The following is a 17,212-nucleotide window of genomic DNA, read 5'->3' on the forward strand; positions in this document are numbered from 1 at the left end:
GAGGCCATGGAGGAGGACTATCGGTCAGCCTCAAAGAGATTCTGGCAAACCATCCGGCACCTCAAGAGGGGGAAGCAGTACTCTGCCAACACTGTATTCAGTGGAGGTGAGGGTCTCCTCAATCCCACCAACACGCCTTGCGTTATGGAAGCCGAGGCTGATGACTCAGTGGTGGACTCATTTATCACCTGTTCTGAAGTTGCCGAGGTAGTCAAAAAGCTCCCCAGTGGCAAGGCACTGGGGGTGGATGAGATTCGTGGAAGGCTGGACCAGCTCTATACCCACTGCAGGGTGCTGGAGCGTTCGTGGGAGTTCGCCCAACCAGTCCACATGTGTTTTGTGGATTTGGAGAAGGCGTTTGACCACGTCCCTCACAGCATCTTGTGGGAGGTGCTCTGGGAGTATGGGGTCCGTGGCCCTCTGCTGAGGGCTGTTAGGTCCCTGTATGGCAGGAGCAGGAGTTTGGTCCGCATTGCTGGCAGTAAGTCAGACCTGTTCCCGGTGCATGTTGGACTCCGGCAGGGCTGCCCTTTGTCACTGGTTCTGTTCATAATTTTTATGGACAGAATTTCTAGCCGCAGCGAGGGACCGGAGGGGATCTGGTTCAGGAACCACAGGATTTCATCTTTGCTTTTTGCAGATGATGTTGTCCTGTTGGCTTCATCGAGCCGGGACCTCCAGTGTGCACTGGGGCAGTTTGCAGCTGACTGTGAAGCGGCTGGGATGCGAATCAGCCTCCAAGTCTGAGGCCATGGCTCTTGACCGGAAAAAGGTGGTTTGTCCTCTCTGGGTGGGAGGAGAGACGTACAACGTCATGATCATGTGATGGAAGAACACACTTCGCTGGCGGACGTTGAATCGGAGGTTGAACTAGCAGAGGAATACAGAGACCGCATCATCAATTTGAAGACGCGCGCTCACCGAATGTATTGTGAGTATTGGCAACCAAGTGACGTCAGCGCACATTCTGCCAGCTCTCAGCAGAGCGACCAAACAGTGAGAAAGCTTATTATTGAGAAGTGGCAGGAATTTTTGGAGCCAATATAAGACTGCCATTCACTGCAATGATGCCCTTTGTAAGAGAGAGAAGTTTACTTACCTGAAACCTGGAGATGATAAACCTGAACTTTCTGGTTAATTAAGTTCGGACTACTACTGGAAGATAGTGTCAGGCGGATAGAGAGACTGACAGAGAGCCTTGTGGCATTAGAGAGCACCCTGGATGGGCAGTGCAGGGTCCAGTAGCAGTGTCCAGCATGACTGAGACAACATGTATGCACATCCAGCTCAGTGAGGATGCATGCATTCTGGGAACTTGAATCTCTGGGCATCACAAACGAGAAACCTAGAGTCCAGAGGATGTTGAGGCACTGCAGAGGTTTGAAGAAACCTCCAAGATTTCTGTGGTTCACAGGTCAACCCACAGAGGAGCAGGATGAGAAGCTGCGTGTGCTTAGGATGACAAGAGTGGTGTTTGGAGCTTCTTCAAGCCCATTCTTGCTCGCAGCAACCATAAGAAAGCATTTCAAACAATATGAGTCACAACATCCACACGTGGTAGAAACCATAAGCTCCTCACTCTACGTGGATGACTATATTGCAAGTGCATGTGAGGTGACCGAAGCCCATGCTGTAACCACAGCAGCAAAGAACATTATGTCAGCTGCAGGAATGGATCTATGTAAATGGATGACGACATTCTCCTGAGCTCAAAGAAAAATGGCAAGAGAGCTTGATGGACTGCACTACAGAACCAGAAACACACGGATCAGTGCTGAAGGTACTGGGCTTAGTGTGGAGACCACCAACTGATGACTTTGTGTTCGACCTCAGAGGGCTGCTTATCATTCTGAAAGAAAGAAAAAACACCAAACGAAGTGTTCTCCTGTCCTCTGCTCGGATTTTCGATCCTCTGGGATTTTTGACACCCTTCACCATCAGGATAAAGTGTCTCTTTCAAGAAATGCAGAAGAGAGGGCTTGAGTGGGATAAGGAATTACCACCTGATCTGACAAAAACATGGCAGCAGTGGTGTTCAGAGCTTCCTCAACTGCACCAGCTGTCAATCCCACGGTGGTACAGAACACACCTGCAGCCACAGAACAGAAAGGATTTAAAACTACATGTATTCTGTGATGCCAGTGAAAAGGCCTATAGCGCAGTTGCTTATCTACAGGGAGAAACGAAGGTCCAGGGTGGCCCCTCTCAAACAATGACCCTGCCCCACGCCTGGAGCTGATGGGAGCTGTAATAGCAGCCAGGCTCGGGAGCACCCTCATAAAAGCACTGCAGATGGACAGGAGGCAAATCAGACTGTGGACAGACTCAATGATTGTGCTACACTGGATCCAAAGTTCTGCTCACAAGTGGAAACAGTTTGTATCAAACAGGGTGACAGAAATCCAGTCTCTAACCGACCCACAGTCATGGTCACACTGTAAAGGTAAACTGAACCCAGCTGACCCTCCTTCCAGAGGTCTAACTGTACAGGACCTCCAGCAGAGTGCATTGCCCATCTCTGACCATTCAGAGAACACTCAGGATGCTGTTGAAGAAGATTTTTTTTTAATTTTAGATACTTTAGTAATCCCAGAGGGAAATTGTTTAAGGCTGCTGCCAAGCAGTGTCATAAAATGACTAGCAAGGTGCGCCACAGGCTAGGGTGAAGTGTCTTGCCCAAGGACACACAACATGACTTAGGGAGGGAGGAGTTATGAGGTGAACGCTGAACTCAGTCCCAAGTATCCGGTTGCTGTACAGCTGGTTCATCAGAACACAGAGCTCTTAAAACCTGTCTTATGTCTGGAAAGATACAGTAAGCTTAGTAAAACAGTAAAAACTGTGTTCAGAGTGACAGCCTGGATAAAGAGGTTTATCACCAACACACGCTCCAGCACAAAAATGTGTGGTGAACTGAGAGCAGAAAAAACTGGATTAAGATAACTCAGACTCAGAGTTTCAGCCCTGATATTGCTCTCCTGAAAGCAGGAAAAAGACCCAACACCGATTCCAAAATCTGAGAACTGAAGCCGTTTCTGGATGAAGCATTCTCACTTCTCATACAGACAAAAGCACCCATGGATTCTTCCCAACAACCACCAATACACAGAAATGTTGGTGCAGGATCAACATGAGAAGATGATGCACTCAGGTGTATGAGACACTTTAGTGCAAACCAGAGAGAAATACTGGATTTTGAGGGCACGGCAGATAGTCAAGAGAGTTGTGTACTTTGCAAGAAATTCAAGGCAAAGGCTGGACAACAGACTACTGCACCACTACCAAGGGACAGAACAACAGTCACCACCATTTGAGGTCACAGGTGTGGACTTTGCAGGCCCGCTTTATGTGCAGGAACAGAGCTCTAGGAAAAAAAATCAAACATTGCACTGTTCACCTGTATATGTTCTGATATGAGTGAGCAGCGAATAGTTTAGGATCGGGTATGTGAGTGATATGTCTCCTTAAGAGGACCGCGCAGTGACGTGTGTGCGTGTGTGTCTGTGGGAGTGGGAGAGAAGAAGAGAAAGCTGTTAACCCGAGAGGAGTGATTTATTAACAAGAACATGTGCTACAGCGTGAAGAAAAGAGAATAACCCCCGCCGCCCTGTAAGGAAACCAGCTTGTGTCGCAACGCAGCTGGAGGGGGGCAGGGTCCTCCACGTGGTTCTTGGCTCAACAACTCCTCCCATGTCTCTTTCGAGCCTTCTTCCTATCAGAATCCGTGCTGTTTGAACATATGTGTTCTTACCTTGTGTCCGTGTGCAGCCGACTGGAACCACTGAAAATAAACAAACAGAAAGTGGACAGACCGGTTCTGAACCAGGCGTCATGGTTTCCACCGCATGGGAGAGGGAGTGTTTCCTACATGACCTCCTCCAGTCTCTGATTGGCTGATCTCTCCATGTCACCGGCTCCTTTAAAAACTCTCTCTGCTTGCTGTGAAACGACTTTCTGCAACATTTAAGGCGACAGATAAACAGCGTGATCTGTGAATGGGACTTTCTTTAGTTTCAGCTCGTCTATATTAAAGTGTTTGAGGTTTTACGTCGTGACGTGATGACGTCATAAAGGATTCTACTGCTGCGTGAATATTGAACGTTGACCAATAAAAACAGTTCTGACTCTGATCTGAACCCCAAAGGTTAAAGTGTATTGATCCCACAGAGGAATGGATTTTAACATATATGTAGATGGTAACACTGATGTATTCAAACTATATATACAATATAATCTGATGATAATCTCAGTGTTTAGCTGGAAGAATCCACAGACTGACTCTCTTCATGCTCCATTGATGTCTGCACACAATATGTCTGAATGAGGAAGTTTCACACTGTAGAACAAACATGTGATCCAGCTTCAGCAGGACCTCTGAATCACTGCTAAGGGGGACGGATGACACTAAAGCTTTGTCGGTTTTCTCTGTTTGAGTTGGTCATCAGAGTTCAGCTGTACAAAAACTCAAGGTAGGAGCCAGAGTGTTGTTGTGTTTGTGTGTGTGATGAAGAGCAGGGTAGGTAGAGGGTCTCGTCTTCTGAGACGTCTTCTTCAGTTCAAATCAAACATGGACCATCAGAGTAACATGTAAGTAACAGAAGAAGAATGTCTGCTCCTGTTGCTGCTCCTGTGAGTCTAATGTGGAGTCCTCTCTGTGCTTTACAGGAAACATGATGATCATATCAAAGGACTCCTGCTGTGCAGCTCTGAGTCCTGTCTGTCCTCCTGTCTCTGCTGGGGGACGTCAAGGGGACAGACAGACAGCAGCTGATCACAGGTTTCTGTCAGCAGGTGGCGCCATTGGACAGACTGATGTGTTTTCATGTCTCACACTCACATCAGTTCATGTTGGTTTTTATTCTTTTGTTAACATGTGTGAAGCAGTTTGTATCGACAGTAACACAACAGAGGAACAATATGAGGACACAGTGACACAGCACAGTGTGTCTGTGTGACTCCTTCAAGCACAGAGACACAACAGAGATGAAGCTTCAGTGTGTGTGAAGCTGCATGTTTACACTGTGATGTGTGTGAATCTGTTAGAGATATATTCTCTATGGGGATCAATCATTTTAATCTGAATCTTTCACACTTTTAATATCTGTGTTTGTTTCCCTTTGATTAACATGATGTGTTTTCAGTGTACAGTGTTCACACACACACACTGTGGGGATCAGAACTTTTTGGATCAACGTTCAAAAACCAGTTTCAATATTTACGCAGCAGTAAAATCCTTCATATCTGCCTCCAACTGTTTTATGCAAATGAGCAGCGGCCGGCACGTCACGACGTCTCCTTAAATAAACCTGTCAATACGTCAACAGTAAATTCCTGATTTTATCATAAATACAAGAAAGGGGAAAAATACTAAAGCAGTTTCAGCTGATGTCCACTTCACCCCTCAGTGCAGGTTTTTTTACTTTTTCAAATTATAAAATATTTTTCAAAGATGTGTCATTCACTCATAAGTATTATATTTTCTTTGTGTCTTTGCTTCTTTTTAACGTCCCGGGCAGGAGTGCAGGTGAGTGATCGCAGTTCCACCGACGTCACAGGTTGAGGAAAAAAGGGCAATCGGGCAGTTCAACACAAATTTTAGAATTGAAATGTAAATGTTTCTGATCCATCACCAGAACACTGGGAAACACATTTTACTACCCTTTGTGTCATCAGGACAAAAATGTCCGCTTCTAAAAACTGCTATAAAAACTTAACAGATTCATATTTTTCTGCATAAATATGTGAAACAGCTTCAGGACTGCTCAGAACTACCAAACATCATTGGAGGAGTTTAACGCTTTAAATGCCAGTTAGATTGCATGATGCAAATATTTAATGTAAAAATGCACAAAACAAGTTATTTTACAAGTTGGGAGGCTCAGGCATTATTTTATATCTGTCATGTCAAAGTTTATCCAAAATATTGAGTTGGAGTTATTAGTGTTTGTATTGCAGCAGTTTTAAATGGTGTTTTCCACTTAGGTCCATTAACTCCTATTATAATACTACATTTTAATATCAGAGCCATAACAACATGGAATCATGCATTTCTTAATGTAAGGGTTTTCATTTGTGAGGACATGTCAAAGTTCATGATCATAAATTCAGCTTCACATTCTTCATTTCACTGCTTCTAAGACAAAAACATGTTCTGACCTGAAATCACAGTCAGTGATTCAAATGAAAGTGAAACATCATCAACATTTAAAGCACAAAGTTGAAGCTGCTGTCACTTCCACACACTCTGCTTCTACACACAGCACAGACTCACTGAACCAGACCACAACCAGAACCCAGCATGTAGAGGCTGAGTGAATGTGGTGCTGAAGGTGTGGAGGTGGATCAGTGTGTCAGAGGAGACTCTGTAGAAGGACAGAGTGCCAGCAGGACAGTCCACATACACTGCTGCTCTGTCAGAGCCAGAGGAGGAGGAGATGGATGTTTGTCTGTTATTGTGACAGACAGAGTAACCAAGATCAGAGCAGCTCAGACTCCAGGACTGATTGTTTCCTCCAAACCAGCAGTCATCACTGTGTCCTTTCCTTCTGATTCTTCTGTAACTCACTGATGTATGAACCCATCCTCTCCACTCGACCTCCCAGTAACAGCGACCAGTCAGAACATTCTACACAGCAGCTGATGGTACCAGTCAAATCTGTCTGGATGATCAGGATATGGCTGCTGCTCTCTCACATGTGTCACCTTCCTGTTGTTGTCAGACAGTTTGAGCTTTGTGTTCACTGAGTTTGTGTCGACTTCAAGTTGACAGAAATCTGATGGAGAGAAAAAGACACAGCTGCAGTTTATCATCTGACACATCTGATGGCTTCATTCTGTCTTTACTGACTGATGTGTTGTTCATTCATACAAAGTTATCATCAGACTTTTTGTCACTAATGTTTGAATGAACAAACACACAACTATCAGCTTTGTGTTCAAACACAAACTGGATATTTGCAGCAATGTGAGTAAAGACAGACGACACATTTAGAACATGAGAAGAACAGCAGCATCAACTGTATCATTGGATAAAGAGCATCATCCAAAAGCTCCTTCATCAGAGTCTGGAGGAGGATCTGGACTGAAAGACCAGACTCAGACCTCCTGATCTATCCTGATATTGTTCCACTGTTACTATTGTAAATACTTATTCCGCTTCTGTATTATTCTCCTTCTTCTGGACACATTTACAGCGGAACTAGTCCCACAGCTTTAATGTGAGCGACCTGAAACTTTTACAGGACGTCCGGCTATACCGGGACACCTGTGCTGTGACTTTTCTTTCCGTTCCGACGTACGGTTTTCACGTAAATCGCAAAAAACCAGTGGGCGAACGACATAGACGGTGAATGGGGAGAGAGAGAAAAAAAGGCAAAAGTCACAAAACCAGGGAGGGAGCTGAAAACTGAGGGAGCCGTTTCCATGGTAACCTCCACAGGTGCTCTAACTGACTTCTCTAATTACATCATCAAAGATGGCCGCTCCCATTAACAATACAATGGGTTCATTCAAACCAATGTAACTACACTGTATTGACCCATACAGAGGCAGACACACACACACATACACAACCATACAGGAACATACACAACTACACCCACGCGCGCGCGCACACACACACACACACACACACACACACACACACACACACACACACACACACACACACACACACACACACACACACACACACAGATTTTCAAAATAAAAGCCTCCACATCATTACAGACCTTACTAGGCCTGGTAAACTACATACAAGCCACCCAGAAATATGCAGACACACACTATACACACCTGCCAACACACACACACACAAACATGGATTTTCAAAATAAAGACCCTGCACAATAACAGGGTATGGCTGATGTGTAGATTTTCAAAATAAAACACTTAAACATGTTTTAACATTCATTAGGGAGTGTCCCCAACCCACCCCCCCCCACACACACACACACTTACACAGACACACAATGATTTTCAAAATAAAAGCCTCTAATTCATTACACAGCTAACTAGCGCTAGCCACCCCTACAAATTATACATCAAATCGACCGGCTCGGTCAGGACTACTACCCTCTGAGGTTTGGTAGCGATCGGACAAACGGTGTTTGAAAAAACCCTCCCCACAGGCATCAAATCACTGTAAATTTTTGAATGCATGGCGTTTGGGCATGCTTTCACACAGAACCTTCATTCAAAATGTAAAATGTAGATAAACATTAGACCTCTGAAATATTGAATCCCCATGTCTGTGCCACTTTTTGTTTTCACAGGCAAGCCACTTAAGCTGACCTAACCCCCCTCATAGGAAATAATGGAAATTAAGAATTAATGGAGAAGCTTAGGGCCTATTAAACCTTATATGAAACCAATCAGAAACACTGTAAAAGCATGAAATGCCATCAGTGGCATCTTTCACATATGCCGGTGATCAGGAATGAGATTTGGTGGTATATAATGGGGGGACCGGCAGCAGAGTGTGGGCGAGCGCGCATTGGCCCACTCAAAATTTCTTGTGAAATTTTCTAGGTTATATATACAATAGTTATTTCTATTTTCTTCCTTTCTCTCCTGTTCAAACACTGTCAGAGTTCAAACCTTCATAGAAAATAAGCCCAGTGTTACAGAAAGAAACCAAAGCAAAAAAGCAAAATAAAAGGAAATATAATAAATGAAGATTAAAAAACTGGTTTAGTGAAATGGAAGTTGTGGCGGCTGCACTAAAATGAATGATAAGTTAATGTGGTCTGTTCAGAGCTGTCAGTAAAAGCTTGTTTAACTGGTTTCGGCTGTCCCGCCTAACAAACGAAGAGATTGCTTCCAAAACACTATAAATCCAGAAAAAAGTGTTTTCTTTCCCAAAAAGGGTTTATATGAAAACTTCTACTTTATGTTTCAAACTGTAATATATCATCATGAGTTTGTAATAACATCAAAAAATCTAATCTATATTTTGATTTTGAACATTTATTAAACAATCAAATCTTTTTTCCACCCAAAAACTATAAATCCATTTCATCCACAAAACTAATTTTATGTATTTATATATGTATTTCTAATAATATTATTTCGCCGGCTGTCAGTTGATCCGCATGACAAAAGTTTTTCTCTTTAGTATGCAAACAGGAAATGGCCGGTATTTTCCCTCCAGCTGAGTTTCGGAATTCTGTATGGAAGGCTTCCACTTTTTTCCCATGGAAGAAACGAGGACTGCCTCATGGATACTGTCAAAGTTATTCATTTCACACAGCTAAAACACTCATTTAAAAGACGACTGGACATACTTTCTATCTACTGACAGGGCTCCGCCATGACAGTTGGAAAGCTGCCCCGTGATTGGTTGAATGGAAATGCTGCATTGTGCTGAAAATCAGGGTGTTTGTAGCAGATTGGGAAAAAAGGGAAGAAGCGGTGCAGGGAAACATGGCGGATAACGTGTTTTGTTACTAATTGATTAAAAACTTTAAATAGAGACCCCGTGTGAAACTTATTTTGGTGGTAACTCGTTTTCTTAAACATTGGCGTTTGATCGCCCTAACCCTAACCCTAATAATGCTGCTCACAGCTCAGTGTCTCAGTGTCTTCACTCTTCAGTCCATCAGTCCAGTCTGACCCTTTGGATGAGATTCTTTGTGTCTGAGTCCTGCCTGCTTTTTGACTGTGGAGCTGTTTATTCCTGTGTTTGGACCTTTTCAACCCTTTTTGGTCTCTCATTGGATTTGTCTTTTGTCTGCTTTGGTTGTCTCTGTTATGTCCCAGGCTGAGGGGAAACCCACACACAGCATGTCTGCACCTCCCCACTCGTCCCCACTCTCAGATCGGCAGCTACACAGGCTGGTTTCAGTGTTAGGCTGCAGTTCATGAACTCAGAGCTGAGCAGTGCCCCAAACAAACACAAAGACACTACAACACACTAAAGCTCCCTAACAAGAGAAAAAAGGAAAACCAATGACAAAGCTGGAACCTAAAACTCCTGCTGGGGAGTAATAAACTCCAGTAAACACCAAAGAAATCCAACCGCCGAGGCTGCGCTACAACAGCTCTGATGGACTGATAGAACACTGACTCATGCACAATAACATGAGAAAGACTGAGTCAAACTTACACTTCCTCAGCCCAGGTTTTAACCACTGCTCTCCACCATGCTCCACCCTGCAGGAAGAAACACAGTCAGAATGATTTTCTAACCAACATGAGTCCAAACTGCTGATCAACATGAAGCGGAGTTCCTCAGTTTGTCAGAGACACACAAACAGACTGAAACTCATCTGTGCCAACTCCAGAAGAGTCTCTCCTGATCTGCTCTGTGTGTATTCATGTCCTCCATTCTGTGAAATATTGCTCTCTGTCAGTGCTTTACCGTAAAATCCTCTTCATGCAGCAACAGTGTAGGTTTGATCTCAGCATTGTGCATTTATCCAAAGCAGCAAACAAGCCACACTGTCTCTGACTGTTTGTTGCTTTCACTCTATATGCAAACACAAGCCTGGTTCACATGTGTCATGGATGGAAGAGTTTCTGACACACTTCAAATAATACATTCACTCATGTCTGTGTGTAGTTTTTACAGTGATAATATTGTAGTGTCTCCCTGCTCTCTGTCTCTGACTGAAGGAACTCCTCCTTCTACCATTGTGTTGTTGTCTCCTCTGAAGCTTCACATATGGATTGTTTCAGGAACATTTGTTTGTGGAAATAATTCAGTGGTTCTTACAGCTGAGGAAATTAATAAGTAGGGCATCATTTTGTATTTGATCTGCACTAAGTGTGACTGAAAATCAGTCTGTATGTATTTTGATATGAAGAACGTGTATAAAGAAAAGTGAAGTTAACATGATGGACACTTAATGATGGAGAAAGATGAACATCAGGGATCAGTGATTATTTCTTCTCTGCAGTTTCAGTCCATCCATCAACAGCTGTGGATATATGAGCTAAACTGACAGACTGAGGAGGACTCATGCTCTGTGGTCTCTGTGTACCTGAGAGTGTCCAGACTACAATCTGGACTGTTGAGTAAAGCAGACAGCAGCTTCACTCCTGAGTCTCCTGGATGATTGTAGCTCAGGTCCAGCTCTCTCAGATAGGAGGGGTTGGAGGTCAGAGCCGAGGCCAGAGAAGCACAGCCCTCCTGTGTGATCAGACAGCCTGACAGACTGGAGGTACAAAACATGTCATGAACTCAAGAAGAAAGAAGAAAATCCAACAGAACTTCAACATGAACATGAAGCAGAATTTAACTGATGATCAAAAGCTGTATCCTGACCTGAGAGTCTTCAGTCTGCAGTCTGGAGTCTCCAGTCCACGAGACAGCTGCTTCACTCCTGAATCCTGCAGGTCATTGTTATTCAGATCCAGCTCTCTCAGACTAGAGGACTGGGAGCTGAGAACTGAGGACAGAGCTTCACAGCTTCTCTCTGAGAGGTTACAGCTGCTCAGTCTGAATGAAATGAAATGTGCACATTTAACACTACTGATTTTGATATTAATTGTAAAAGGTAGAGCAGTGTAGATAAAAATATTGAGACTGACCTCAGAGTCTGCAGGCTACACCTCTCCAGAAAACCACCTAGGTGCTCCACATCCTGCAGATTGTTCTCACTGAGGTCCAGATATCTCAGCTGGGAGGGGTTAGCCTTCAGAGCTGAGCCCAGAGGTAGACAGCTGGTCTCTGACAAACCACAGCCACACAACCTAATAAGACAATACAAGACATTGATAGAGCCATTGATACCACTGATAATTTAATAATATGGAATAACATTAAAACATACAGATTACTGTTACTGGGATGGAAGAAAATAATTATTTATTGAATTACTGAGCAACCTTTGAACATATGATTAGATCTGATTTGTCATCAAAGCAACAGTGACTGAAGATACACATGTCTGTGGTCCTTTTCTGTTTGTCAGTCCTGACAGATGATTTAAAAACTGGACCTCAGCCTAATAATAACATTAACTGACCTAAGAACCTGCAGTATGCAGTGAGGACTGTGCAGTCCAGCACATAGCTGCTTCAGTCCTGAATCCTGCAGTTTGTTCCCGTTCATATCGAGCTCTGTCAGATGGGAGGGGTCGGACTTCAGAGCTGAGGCCACAACTTCCCAGTAAGTCTCTGAGAGGTTACAGTCAGAAAGTCTGTGATGACAGAAATATCAGAACATTATGAAAGGGACACTTTAAGTAGTAGCAGTGATCTCATTTGATCTGACTGTTTGACATGTAACAAAAACTCTGATCATTCTCATCACCTCATTTTGACAGTGTATTTCACTTTATTTCTCTGTTGTAGGTTCTTTCAGCTGATATTGCTGAAAGTTAAATTCTTCTCTTTCATTCAGAGACTTTCAAGAGTTATTCTGTGTTGTGTGACATCCTGATTGAACTGTTTGTGTAATGGTATGTGTCTGCATGTTTGCATACCATGATGTTGTGCTGCAGTTTTTGCAGTCTTTGTATTTATGTTGTTTGCGCAGCACTTTGGCCACATACAGCTGTTTTAACTACAAATAAAGACACATTTATTGTCCATTCATTTAACAGCTTCAAACAGAAACATAAAAAAATCAATGTTTTTTTACAGTAGAAGAACATCTGAGACAAAAACACAGCTGATGTGATGTGTCAATGAACACAAGGAGCCCTGTTAGAGAGAAACATACAGTGTGAATGTGTCTAAGAACTAAACCAATAATCTACACTGATTGGTCACATCTGGACTCACCTGAACTTTCTGCAGTTCCTCACAGCTGGAAGCAGTCTCAATCGTCCTTCTGTTGTTGTGTTGTACTTCATCAGGTCTAGCTCATCAAGAACCTCCTCTGACATCTGCAGCATGTAGGCCAGAGCTGAGCAGTGGATCTCAGAGAGTTCCTTCTCTGACCTATTCTCTGACTGCAGGAACTCTTGGATCTCCTGATGGACTGAGAGGTCATTCATCTCCATCAGACAGTGGAAGATGTTGATGATTCTGTCAGGAGACACTGTATCAGTGCTTTTCTGTTTCAGGTTGTCGATGGCTCTCTGGATGGCCTCTGAATAGTTTTCTGTCTCACCCAGCAGGTCTTCTAAGAGTCTCTGGTTTGACTGCAGAGAGAGGCCATGAAGGAAGCGAACCATCAGGTCCAGGTGGCCAGTTTCACTGTGCAGAGATTTCTCCATGACTCTGTCCAGGATGTCATCCAGAGATAACTCGGCGCCGTCTTCATGACCGTCATTGTCGCTGTCGTCATCGCTGTTGTTATCGCCGTCGTCACCCCTCAGGAAGTCTAGCAGCTCCTCAGTGTCCCCTTTGATGAAACAGTGTATGAGGTGGAAAGCAGCCAGAAACTCCTGAATGCTCAGGTGAACAAAGCAGAATGTCGTGTCTTTCTGTTTCCTTCTTCGCTCTTCCTTGAAGATCTCTGTGAACACTCCTGAGTACACTGAGGCTTTACTGAAATCGATGCCACACTCTTTCAGATCCTTCTTATAGAAGATTATGTTGCCCTTTTCCAGCTGCTGAAGAGCCAGTTTTCCTAGTGAAAAAATGCACTGACTGGACTCTGGTCCATATTTCTCTTTGGTCTGATTTACCTGAAACATCAGAAACTCTGCGTACATCTCAGTCAGGGTCTTGGGCAGCTCTCCTCCCTCTCTGGTTTCCAACATGTCCTCCAGAACTGTAGCAGTGATCCAGCAGAAGACTGGGATGTGGCACATAATGTGGAGGCTTCGTGATGTCTTGATGTGGGAGATGATCCTGCTGGCCTGCTCCTCCTCTCTGAACCTCTTCCTGAAGTACTCCTCCTTCTGTGGGTCAGTGAACCCTCTGACCTCTGTCACCACATCCACACACTTGATCTGTTTGGCTGCTGCCGGCCGTGTGGTGATCCATATGCGAGCGGAGCTCAGCAGTTTTCCATTGATGAGGTTTTTCACCAAGATATCAGTGGTGGTGGACTTAGTTACATCAACAGAGTGACAATCGTCAACATGAAGGTCCAGATGAAGGCGGCTCTCATCCAGTCCGTCAAACACAAAGAGAAGCTTGAACTCACTCCTGTCGTAGTTGCGGTTTCCTGATGACTGCAGAGCAGTAAAGATGTAATGAAGGGCCTCCTCTTTGATGCCCTTAGCCTCTGGGATACATTCATAAATGAGGTTTGCCAAACTGAACTGTTTTCCCATCAGTGGATTCAGCTGACAGAAGGAGAAGGGGAAAATGAGATGCACATCTTGATTGGCTGTTCCCTCAGCCCAGTCTAGAATAAACTTTTGCACCAGGAAGGTCTTTCCAATTCCTGCGACTCCGTTGGTGAGCACTGTTTTTACAGGTCTTTTTTTTCCAGAAGGATGTTGGAACATGTCTCTGGGTTTGACAGATGTCTCAGTGTCTCTGGGCCTCCAGGCTTTCTGGATCTGTTGGACCTCATGCTGTGTGTTGATGTGTATGTCACGGCCAGCTGTGATGTATAGCTCTGTGTAGATATCAACCAGACACTCTTCATCTTCTGCCCAGCCTTCTTGTGCACACAGAAACCTGTCCTGGAAGTGGGATTGGAGTTTCTGTTGGTAATATGTGATGTGGCGTGGCTCCGGTACTGGAACCATCCCATCTGTCAAAGACAGTGAGTAGGTTAGTGTGTGTACACATACAGACATTGAGCATTAACTTTTAGAGGCAGCCCAGTCTGTTCCTACAAAGCAATACAGATCCATCATTGTCCAAAACACGTCTCTGCTGCAGGTGAAACAACATGGCCGACACAAAAGTGCCACACTGTTCCACACCCATCTGAGCCAGAGCTGTGTTCTCATGAGAAACAGTAAAAGCTACAATCAGAACATCTTATCAGTGTGAATCAGGTTCCTCAGTCTCACTCTTCCTTTCATTACAGCTTAGTGCCCCCTGCAGTGCAAGCATGGAATCACCAACACAGACCTGAAAGTGGCAAACTGTGTCTTCTACACATGTTTGGAATTATAAAAACAAACCTGAGGTGAAAACCAGCAAAACATTATCTCTGTGCAGGTTGTCCGCAGGGTGCTGGAGGGTTCATGGGAGTTCGCCCAACCAGTCCACATGTGTTTTGTGGACTTGGAGAAGGCGTTCGACCGTGTCCCTCGCGGCATCTTGTGGGAGGTGCTCTGGGAGTATGGGGTCCGTGGCCCTCAGCTGAGGGCTGTTAGGTCCCTGTATGACCGGAGCAGGAGTTTGGTTCGCATTGCCGGCAGGAAGTCAGACCTGTTCCCAGTGCATGTTGGACTCCGGCAGGGCTGCCCTTTGTCACCGGTTCTGTTCATAATTTTTATGGACAGAATTTCTAGGCGCAGCGAGGGACCGGAGAGGATCTGGTTCGGGAACCATAGGATTTCATCTCTGCTTTTTGCGGATGATGTTGTCCCGTTGACTTCATCGAGCCGGGACCTCCAGTGTGCACTGGGACGGTTTGCAGCCGAGTGTGAAGCGGCTGGAATGAGAATCAGCACCTCCAAGTCTGAGGCCATGGTTCTCGACCGGAAAAAGGTAGTTTGTCCTCTCTGGGTGGGAGGAGAGCTCCTGCCCCAAGTGGAGGAGTTTGTATCTCGGGGTCTCGTTCACGAGTGAGGGAAAAATGGAGCGGGAGATTGACAGACGGATCGGTGCAGCTTCCGCAGTAATGCGGTCGCTGTACCGGTCTGTTGTGGTGAAGAAGGAGCTGAGCCGGAAGGCGAAGCTCTCGATTTACCGGTCAATCTACGTTCCTACCCTCACCTATGGTCATGAGCTTTGGGTAGTGACCGAAAGAATGAGATCGCGAATACAGGCGGCTGAAATGAGTTTCCTTCGAAGGGTGGCTGGGCGCTCCCTTAGAGATAGGGTGAGAAGCTCAGTCACCCGAGAGGAGCTCGGAGTAGAGCCGCTGCTGCTCCACATCGAGAGGAGCCAGCTGAGGTGGCTCGGGCATCTGGTTCGGATGCCTCCTGGACACCTCCCACGGATATAAATTTCTGAGTTTTTTTCCTCACAAATTTGCTACTTTAATCTCAGAATATTAGCGCCCCCCCCCCTTTCCAGGTCAGTATTTCTTTTTCTTAAAATGGCCCTAATATGCTGTCGTACATAACAGAGAATGCAGCTTCTCACCTTCAGCATGAGGAGAAGACAAAGTCTGAGTTGAAGGTCCAGGGTTAGTGTTCCTGATGTCATCCAATGTCTGCTGCAGGTCCTTCCTGGGGATCTTCCCTAAAATGTTCCAGGTGACCTGCACTGCATTAGGAATTCCATATGTCTGCTCCATCACAGTCACTGTTTCCAGCCTGTGTTCCTTTTGCAGGTGGCATGTTTTGATGGGTGCGTGGCCCTCTAGGCAGCCGGGCTGCTGCAGAAACCAGTTGAAGGTTTTGAACTCTTCATCTGTCAGATCTTGCAGAATGTTCAGAAGGTCCTCTGACGTCATCACAGCTTCCTGGAAAAGCCAGAGGACATCAGCAGCAGCAGTATGTATGAGATGAAGTGACACCATGTCAGATTAGCTTGCAGTGGGAAAACATTCAAGGGAACAGTTCTATAGAGAACTGACGTTCAATAAAAAATCATCAGTTACAGGCAGTAAAGATCAATGATGTGATCACACTGATGATTGATCAGATATCGACAGACTCACCTGCTGAATCAGTCCTGACTTCCAGAAGTTTCCACCTTCATGCTGCAGTCTGTAATAAACCATAACTAAACATCTAAACCATAACCACACAGGGAACTTAATACAAAACTGTGATCATCAGCAGCTCAGTGAACACAAACACACAAAACAACACTGAAGATGAGAACACAATTATAAATAAATCATTTCAAAAATAAAAACACAACCTCCTCTCTGTCCTCACACTGACTCATAGTCCTCTTACCTCTGAGCTTTGGTCCGGCTCTCATGGTCCCCACAGGGTCTTTTAGAGGGAGGGACTCCCTCCTCTCTGTCCTCGCACTGACTCATAGCAGAGCTCACACCTTCACACAAACACAGCAACATGACACAGAAACACACAGTCAGCATGTTGTTATTCATGCTTCATGTAGATGCTAACAGGCTAATCATGCTGTTAGCTTAGTATCAGAGCCTCAGACCAGGTTTTGCTCTCAGGCTTTTATTTTGGTGAGTCTGTAAACACACCATCTCTGATGCTGTCACCTGTCACCTCTGTCAGCAGGTGGCGCTGAAGGACAGTTACATGCTACGACTCTT

General features: G+C 44.9%; 1 long non-coding RNA gene across 1 annotated transcript in view; it reads right to left on the reverse strand.

The window, feature by feature from the left end:
• LOC114435393 (uncharacterized) overlaps positions 1-7,961 on the reverse strand; it is an 18,214-nt gene extending 10,253 nt beyond the window's left edge. The window contains exon 1 of the long non-coding RNA XR_003670592.1: positions 7,948-7,961. This is a non-coding gene — a long non-coding RNA (uncharacterized LOC114435393). The remainder of the gene's footprint in view (positions 1-7,947) is intronic.
• Positions 7,962-17,212: the final 9,251 nt, after the last annotated feature.

The sequence above is a fragment of the Parambassis ranga genome, chromosome 5 (genome assembly GCF_900634625.1).
Source record: "Parambassis ranga chromosome 5, fParRan2.1, whole genome shotgun sequence".
NCBI lineage: Eukaryota > Metazoa > Chordata > Actinopteri > Ambassidae > Parambassis > Parambassis ranga.